This window comes from Capricornis sumatraensis, chromosome 1 (genome assembly GCF_032405125.1).
Source record: "Capricornis sumatraensis isolate serow.1 chromosome 1, serow.2, whole genome shotgun sequence".
In the NCBI taxonomy this organism is placed as follows: domain Eukaryota; kingdom Metazoa; phylum Chordata; class Mammalia; order Artiodactyla; family Bovidae; genus Capricornis; species Capricornis sumatraensis.
This window is the reverse complement of record NC_091069.1, coordinates 70,610,722-70,619,332: the sequence shown is the minus strand read 5'-3', so window position 1 is coordinate 70,619,332 and position 8,611 is coordinate 70,610,722. Positions and strand designations below refer to the sequence as shown.

Here is an 8,611-nt window from a genome sequence, read left to right as displayed (position 1 = left end):
AGAAATAGTCAGGGACATGGCCCAACAGCTAAGGGAACAAATCATAAAAAGGAAAGAGAAAGTAGCTAATTCCTGGGTTAATTAGAAAAATATCTGGAGCTGGGCACCGTGACTTCTCCCTTTAACAGTTCTCCTCATGCTTTTTGTGGTGCTCTTGTTTGGCCCTTGTATTTTCAATGTAATTACCAGTTCATAACCTCTAGGATTAAATCCATAAAGTTACAAAAGGTAACAGCTCAATATATCCCCCTAAATGATGAGAAGCTCTGAGTGCCCTACCAAAACATGAGATGATGCTTTCTACAACGAGTGATAGAAGCATCAAGAGAGGAGAATGAAGAGGAAAAGTTAAAATTTTACATAACCTTCTGTTCTTTCTGCCTCTGTAACCCAGCTTGCTCCTTGCAAAGTCTAGATCACACAGGTCTCAGAAAGTGGGGACTCACAATATTAGGAACTGGAGCGTATCTTACTCACCCTTGTCCTGCTCTTTGCAATTGCCCTAGCCCCTGAAAACCTGCAAACCCGCTTAACCATGCCTGTCCATCTGTAAAAAACTCTGTAACTCCTTTGTTCGGGGCAGAGGAGTAATAAACCTGAGTTCTCCAACTCTCCGAATGTGGTGCTTGGTTTCTAGATTACTGGTTTCTGCAGCAAGAGAAGACCGGCGGATTCTGTTCATGAGATTGCAAAGAGTTGGACATGACTGAATGACTAACACTTTCCAATTTCCACAACTAAATTATGGTCAGTACACTTGCTATTAAAATAGAAAATAAACATTTGCTCTGTATCCTGAATTCCTGACCCAGAGCTCCTAAAACTTGAAATTTCCTGAATGATGGAAGTGTCTTTTGTTATTCATAACAAGCTCCATTAGATCACTTGTGAGCTTATTTATGCTAATACCGTGACTTAGGGTGGGGCTCCTAGAGAGCCTTGGGTTGGGACTAGACTCCAAAAAAAACAAATCTGTCATTAGAGTGTTAAAATTTTTAGTGTCATTGAGATCTCTGGGGAGTGGATAAAGATTGAGCTCTTACAAAACCCTTCAACAGTAAGACTAGGGAGCTTTGGGGTGCTTCCCTGGTGGCTCAGATGGTAAAGCGCCTGCCTACAATGCGGGAGACCCAGGTTCAATCCCTGGGTTGGGAAGCTCTCCTGGAGAAGGAAATTGCAACCCATTCCACTACTCTTGCTTGGAAAATCCCATGGATGGAGGAATCAGGTAGGCTACAGTCCATGGGGTTGCAAAGAGTCAGACACGACTGAGTGACTTCACTTTCACTTTCAACCCATCTGCAAGCTAGGAAGAAGGTGTGCCCAGCTCCATGAAACAGAGGCTCCTGCATTCAAGACCTTTACAGAGTTCTTCATCTGGCTATTCATTTGGATCCTTTATAATAAACCACTAAATGTAAGCAAAATGTTTTTCTGGGTTCTATGAGTCATTCTAACTAATTATCAAATCTGAGAGGGGATCATGGGAATCAATCTGTGGTCAGCCAAACAAAAAAGCGTGGGTAGCCTCGATCATTTACAGCTGGTATATGAAGTAGGATCTGACAGTTTTATGGGGTCGGAGACTAACTCCAGGTGGATATTGTCAGAACTGAATTAACTTGTAAGATACTCAGTGTCCAGTAATTGGGGAATTGGTGTGGAAAAATATCACATATTTGGTGTCAGAAAGAATCTTAGAGGGTGTAAAAGCAAAAGTGTCATTTGGATTCTCCAGAAAGTATCCTGAAAATGGAGAGGAATACTTTTCTCTCCTCTTTCCTCTCTGCTAATGGCAGGAAAGCATATATAATGGTTGGAGCTCCAGAAGTTATCCTGGACCCTGTCCTTAGAAATGAAAGTTATACATGAGAGAGTCACAGAATGAAAGGAACCCGGGTCCACAAACTACAGGCTGCCATACAAGTTCTGAACTGCCTGTTTCCACACTCTATGACAGAGAAAGAACTTTCTATCTTGCTTAAGTCAGTATTTGCCTAGATTTATGTCACATGCAGAGCCAAATCTAAACCCAAATGATACAGGAAACTCTAGAATGAAAGCTTTGAGATCTCAATATGGGATTTTTTTTTCTTTTTTTTACTGCTTATTACTTATACTTCATTGACTACACTAAAGACTTTGACTGTATGGATCACAACAAACTGGAAAATGCTTAAAGAAATGGGAATACCAGACCACCTTACCTGTCTCCTCAGAAACCTGTAAGCAGGACAAGAAGCAATACCAACCAAGTTTAGAACCAAATATGACACAATGGACTGCTTCAAATTGGGAAAGGAGTACATCAAGGCTGTATATTGTCACCCTGTTTATTTAACTTCTATATAGAGTACATCATGTGAAATGTTGGACTGGATAAATCACAAGCTGGAATCAAGATTGCTGGGGAAAATATCAACAACCTCAGATATGCAGATGATGCCACACTAATGGCAGAAGCAAAGAACTAAAGAGCCTCTTGACGAAGGTAAAAGAGGAGAGTGAAAAGGTTGGCTTAAAACTCAACATTCAAAAAACTAAAACAATGGAATCTGGTCCCATCACTTCATGGTAAATAGATAGGGGAAAAGTGGAAATAGCAGATTTTATTTTCTTGGTCTCCAAAATCATTACGGATGGTGACTGCAGACCCAAAATTAAAGGATGCTTTCCCCTTGAAAGAAAAACTATGAGAAACTTAAACAGCATATTAAAAAGAAGAGACAGCACTTTGTCAATAAAGGTCCACATAGTCAAAGCAATGGTTTCTACAGCAGTCACATACAAACGTGAGAGTTGGACCATAAAGAAGGCTGAGTGTCAAAGAACTAATGCTTTCTAATTGTGGTGCTTGGGAAGATTCTTAAGATTCCCTTTGACTGCAAGGAAATCAAGCCACCCAATCCTAAAGGAAATCAATCCTGAATATTCATTAGAAGGACTGATGCTGAAGCTGAAGTTCTAGTACTTTGGCCACCCGATGTGAAAAGCCAGTTCATTGCAAAAGATCCTGATACCAGGAAAGATTGAGAGCCAGAGGAGAAGGGGGTGGTAGAGGATAAGATGGTTGGATGGCATCACCAACTCAGTGAACATAACATGAGGTTTGAGCAAACTCCAGGAGATAGTGAAGGACAGAGGAGCCTGGAGTGCTGTAATTCATGGGATCTCAGAGTCGGACAGGAATTAGCAACTGAACAACAACAACCCATGCTGTGTTCAAAGTATTCAAATAGAAAAAAAAAAATGTGACTGAATTCATGTTGAAATAAGAAAAGAAGGTCTTAGTCAGGCCTGCCCTTGTCATGCCAGTTACTCAGGAGACTGAAGCCAGAGGATTGCCTGGGTCCAGGAGTTCTGGGCTGTAATGTGCTATGTCCACTGTTTGGCATCAATATGCTGACCTCTTGAAAGTGGGGATTGCCTCCTGAGATTACCTAAAAAGGAGTGATTCAGCTCAGGTCAGAAAAGGGCATATAGAGAATCAGCCAGAAACATTAGACTAATGTTTGGTTTGGGTTCAGTTTTTTGTTTCTCAATATATTGACATATTGTTTCCACCTCCTCATTGTATTCTATCAATCCAAGAGTCCCTGCAAACTTAACTGTCTCTTGATCCTCAATTTTCTGTTATAGAAATGAAGAGAATGTCTTGTTAGCTTTAAAAAATAATCATTGGAAAGCACAGATTACAGATTTTTCAATATCACATTCTCTAAACATCTGTTGTTCTTAAGGAAGCAGCCAGTGAGCCTCAGGGACCTAAATACATTTATCAATATTAATCACTAATATACATGTATTGAGTGATGTCAGTGCCATGTACTGTACTAAATTCTTTACTTCCATTTTCTCATTTAATTTCAAAAAAACCTAGCGACATGGGAGATATCTCCAGATAGAGAGGAAGAAAATGAGAAATATAAAATAGACAAATTAAGACATTTGTTCATATGGTATAGCTAATAAGTCTTAGCATCTGGCTTTGCACTCCAGGAAGTCTACCTCCAGAGACCATAGTAACTATTATACAATATTACTTGCCCAATAGGGCTGGAGATCATATTGCATGTTTTTAATTAGCACTGGCAATCAGGAATTTAAGGGTTTTTTAGAAGCACTATTATCTTCTAGACAAATCTTTTCTCAAAATGATACATGGAACACTGGTTGTTCCAAGGGTCAAGCAGACCTCAGGCACTTTATTTCAAAAACAAAAGCAATGGAACAATGTTGTTCACATTCATTTAAAATTTACAGTGTGGATAAAAGATGGCCATAATATGTTTGACATTTCTGTCATTAAGAAGAGATAGGATAGGACTCGTGCTGCAGTCCATGAGGTCACAAATAAGTCGGATACGCAGAGCTGGATGTGACTTAGCAACTGAACAACAACAGCTAGGATAATTTCCCTCAGCTAAGCCAGCTTAGTCTTAGCAATTCACGTCATATAAATGTAAAAGTGACTTTCTTGAACCATCAAGTCTGTGTTACTAAAAAACCTTAGAGCTTCTGCCTGCATCTTCTGGGACAGTCTTTACTGGATCCTAAAACCACTGTGTTAGAAACTCATCATCCCTTTTAACACACCACAGAGAAAGACCCCTTGACTACCGGGAGAGAGGGATGTCCAGCTGACCACAGACCTCCAGTCATTCACATAAACACCAGGCATACAAGTAAAGCATCTTAGAGCCCCCAGCCAGCCTAGCCATCATCACTTAACACTGGTGAGTCATTCCACTCAATCCCAAGCAGAGAAGGAAGATCAACCAGCCAAGCCATGCCCAACCAGCACACAGAACTGAGATGTAGTATGGTCTTGTTTTCTGGCAATGAGTTTTGGGATAGTTTGTTACACAGCAAGAGACAAACAGAACAATAAGATTAGTAATGATTTTCACAGAATCCCTGTGACTTTCTTACTAATGATTAAGTCTGTAAAGGTCACAAAAATACTTCTAAGACAGCATAGGTCTGTTTACTTTGGCTGATGTTGACAGCATGTAGTCAGTTCAAGCCAGTGCATTAACATTTCTGTGTAATTGTTTACAGTTGTTAAATTTATATTTTTGTGTGTATTACAGTCTATCATTATGCCACCAATTCCCTCAAAATGGAACAATGTCTCTAATCTTGTGCATGGATGAATAAATATAATTTTGAAAATTATAATGTAAAAAGTACAACTCATGAGAATGTCATAAACACATTTGAACTTGACTCCAAAAAGACCACAGAAAGTGAATCTTTACATGTTCAGTCAAGTGAATCTGTGAGTATGAGAATTTAGCATAAGCAGTCAAAACAGCAGAGTGTGAATAAAAGTACAATGACAATTATCTGAAAATTGGGTTTTCCCAGACTGGTAATTCATTCTCCAGTGGCTGTCTATAATGAAATGTCAAAGAGTAACACGCAGCCATTTTGGCCATTTCCAAGCAAAGCATAACCACCTTTCTGGCAAACCAGTGAAGTTTGTCCAGAACAAGGACTAAATGATTGTACTGGTTACAGTGCTTGTTTCAAAGCAACTGAAACTGACGCTAGCTGCAATAAGCAAATAGGGATTTATTTGAAGAATAATTAACGCCTTAGTACAGAGTCAGATTTCACAGATTCGTGGGCACAGGAGGGCCTAGAGGAGCTACTCCATTTCAAGGTCAGGAGGGGCAGCCGTGAGGAGATACCCCTTGTCCAAGGTAAGGAGCAGCAGCTGCACTTTAATGGAGCAGCTATGAAGAGATACCCCATGTCAAAGGTAAGAGAAACCCAAGTAAGACAGTAGGTGTTACAAGAGGGCATCAGAGGGCAGACACACTGAAACCATAATCACAGAGCCAATTTGATCACATGGACCACAGCCTTGTCTAACTCAATGAAAATAAGCCAGGCCATGTGGGGCCACCCAAGATGGGCAGGTCGTAGTGGAGAAGTCTGACAGAATGTGGTCCACTGGAGAAGGGAATGGCAAATCACTTCAGTATTCTTGCCTTGCAAGCCTCATGAACAGTATGAAAAGGCAAAATGACAGGATACTGAAAGAGGAACACCCCAGGTCAGTAGGTGCCCAATATGCTACTGGAGATCAGTGGAGAATAACGCCAGAAAGAATGAAGGGATGGAGCCAAAGCAAAAACAATACCCAGTTGTGGATGTGACTGCTGATAGAGGCAAGGCCTGATGCTGTAAAGAGCAATACTGCATAGGACACTGGTTTGTTAGGTCCATGAATCAAGGCAAATTGGAAGTGGTCAAACAAGAGATGGCAAAAGTGAATGTCATCATTTTAGCAATCAGTGAACTAAAATGAACTGGAATGGGTGAATTTCACTCAGATGACCATTATATCTACTACTGCGGGCAGGAATCCCTTAGAAGAAATGGAGTAGCCATCATGGTCCACAAAAGAGTCCAAAATGCAGTACTTGAATATAATCTCAAAAATGACAGAACGATCTCTATTTGTTTCCAAGGCAACCCATTCAATATCACAGTAATCCAAGTCTATGCCCCAACCAGTAACAATGAAGAAGCTGAAGTTGAACGGTTCTATAATGACCTACAAGATCTTTTAGAACTAACACTCAAAAAAGATGTCCTTTTCATTATAGGGGACTGGAATGCAAAAGTAGGAAGTCAAGAAACACCTGGAGTAACAGGCAAATTTGGCCTTGGAATATGGAATGAAGCAGGGCAAATACTAATAGAGTTTTGCCAAGAAAATGCACTGGTCATAGCAAACACCCTCTTCCAACAACAAAGAGAAGACTCTACACATGGACATCACCAGATGGTCAACATCAAAATCAGATTGATTATATTCTTTGCAGCCAAAGATGGAGAAGCTCTACAGAGTCAGCATAAACAAGACTGGGAGCTGACTGTGGCCCAGATCATGAACTCCTTATTGCCAAATTCAGATTTCAACTGAAGAAAGTAGGGAAAACCACTAGACCATTCAGGTATGACCTAAATCAAATCCCTTATGATTATACAGTGGAAGTGAGAAATAGATTTAAGGGACTAGATCTGATAGAGTGCCTGATGAACTATGGAATGAGGTTTGTGACATTATAGAGGAGACAAGGATCAAGACCATCCCCATTGAAAAGAAATGCAAAAAAGCAAAATGGCTGTCTGGGGAGGCCTTACAAGTAGCTGTGAAAAGAAGAGAAGTGAAAAGCAAAGGAGAAAAGGAAAGATATAAGCATCTGAATGAAGAGTTCCAAAAATAGCAAGGAGAGATAAGAAGGCCTTCCTCAGCGATCAGTGTAAAGAAATAGAGGAAAACAACAGAATGGGAAAGACTAGAGATCTCCTCAAGAAAATTAGAGATACAAAGGGAACATTTCATGCAAAGATGGGCTCGATAAAGGACAGAAATGGTATGGACCTAACAGAAGCAGAAGATATTAAGAAGAGGTGGCAAGAATACACAGAAGAATTGTACAAAAAAGATTTCATGACCGAGATAATCATGATGGTGTGATCACTCACCTAGAGCCAGACATCCTGGAATGGGAAGTCAAGTGGGCTTTAGAAAGTATCACTATGAACAAAGCTAGTGGAGGTGATAGAATTCCAGTTGAGCTATTTCAAATCCTGAAAGATGATACTGTGAAAGTGCTGCACTCAATGTGTCAGCAAATTTGGAAAACTCAGCAGTGGCCACAGGACTGGTAAAGGTCAGTTTCATTCCAATCTCAAAGAAAGGCAATGTTAAAGAATGTTCAAACTACCGCACAATTGCACTCATCTCACATGCTAGTAAAGTAATGCTCAAAATTCTCCAAGCTAGGCTTCAGCAATACGTGAACCGTGAACTTCCTGATGTTCAAGCTGGTTTTAGGAAAGGCAGAGGAACCAGAGATCAAATTGCCATCATGCTGGATCATGGAAAACGCAAGAGAGTTCCAGAAAAACATCCATTTCTGCTTTTTTGACTATGCCAAAGCCTTTGACTGTGTGGATCACAACAAACTGTGGAAAATTCTGAAAGAGATGGGAATACCAGACCACCTGACTTGCCTCTTGAGAAATCTGTATGCAGGTCAGGAAGCAACAGTTAGAACTGGACATGGTACAACAGACTGATTCCAAATAGGAAAAGGAGTACGTCAAGGTTGTATATTGTCACCCTGCTTATTTAACTACTATGCAGAGTACATCATGAGAAACGCTGGACTGGAAGAAACATAAGCTGGAATCAAGACTGCTGGGAGAAATATCAATAACCTCAGATATGCAGATGACACCACCCTTATGGCAGAAAGTGAAGAACTAAAAAGCCTGTTGATGAAAGTAAAAGAGGAGAGTGAAAAAGTTGGCTTAAAGCTCAACATTCAGAAAACAAAGATATTGGCATCCGGTCCCATCACTTCATGGGAAATAGATGGGGAAACAGTGGATAGAGTGGCTGACTTTCTTTTTCTGGGCTCCAAAATCACTGCAGATGGTAACTGCAGCCATGAAATTAAAAGACACTCCTTGGAAGAAAAGTTATGACCAACCTAGATAATATATTCAAAAGCAGAGACATTACTTTGCCGACTAAGGTCCGTCTAGCCAAGGCTATGGTTTCTCCTGTGGTCATGTATGGATG

General features: G+C 40.4%; 1 non-coding gene across 1 annotated transcript; it reads left to right on the top strand.

Annotated features, from left to right (window-relative positions):
• Positions 1-1,083: 1,083 nt before the first annotated feature.
• Positions 1,084-1,155, top strand: TRNAC-ACA (transfer RNA cysteine (anticodon ACA)). Its single transcript has one exon. It is a non-coding gene; the product is annotated as a tRNA-Cys (tRNA).
• Positions 1,156-8,611: the final 7,456 nt, after the last annotated feature.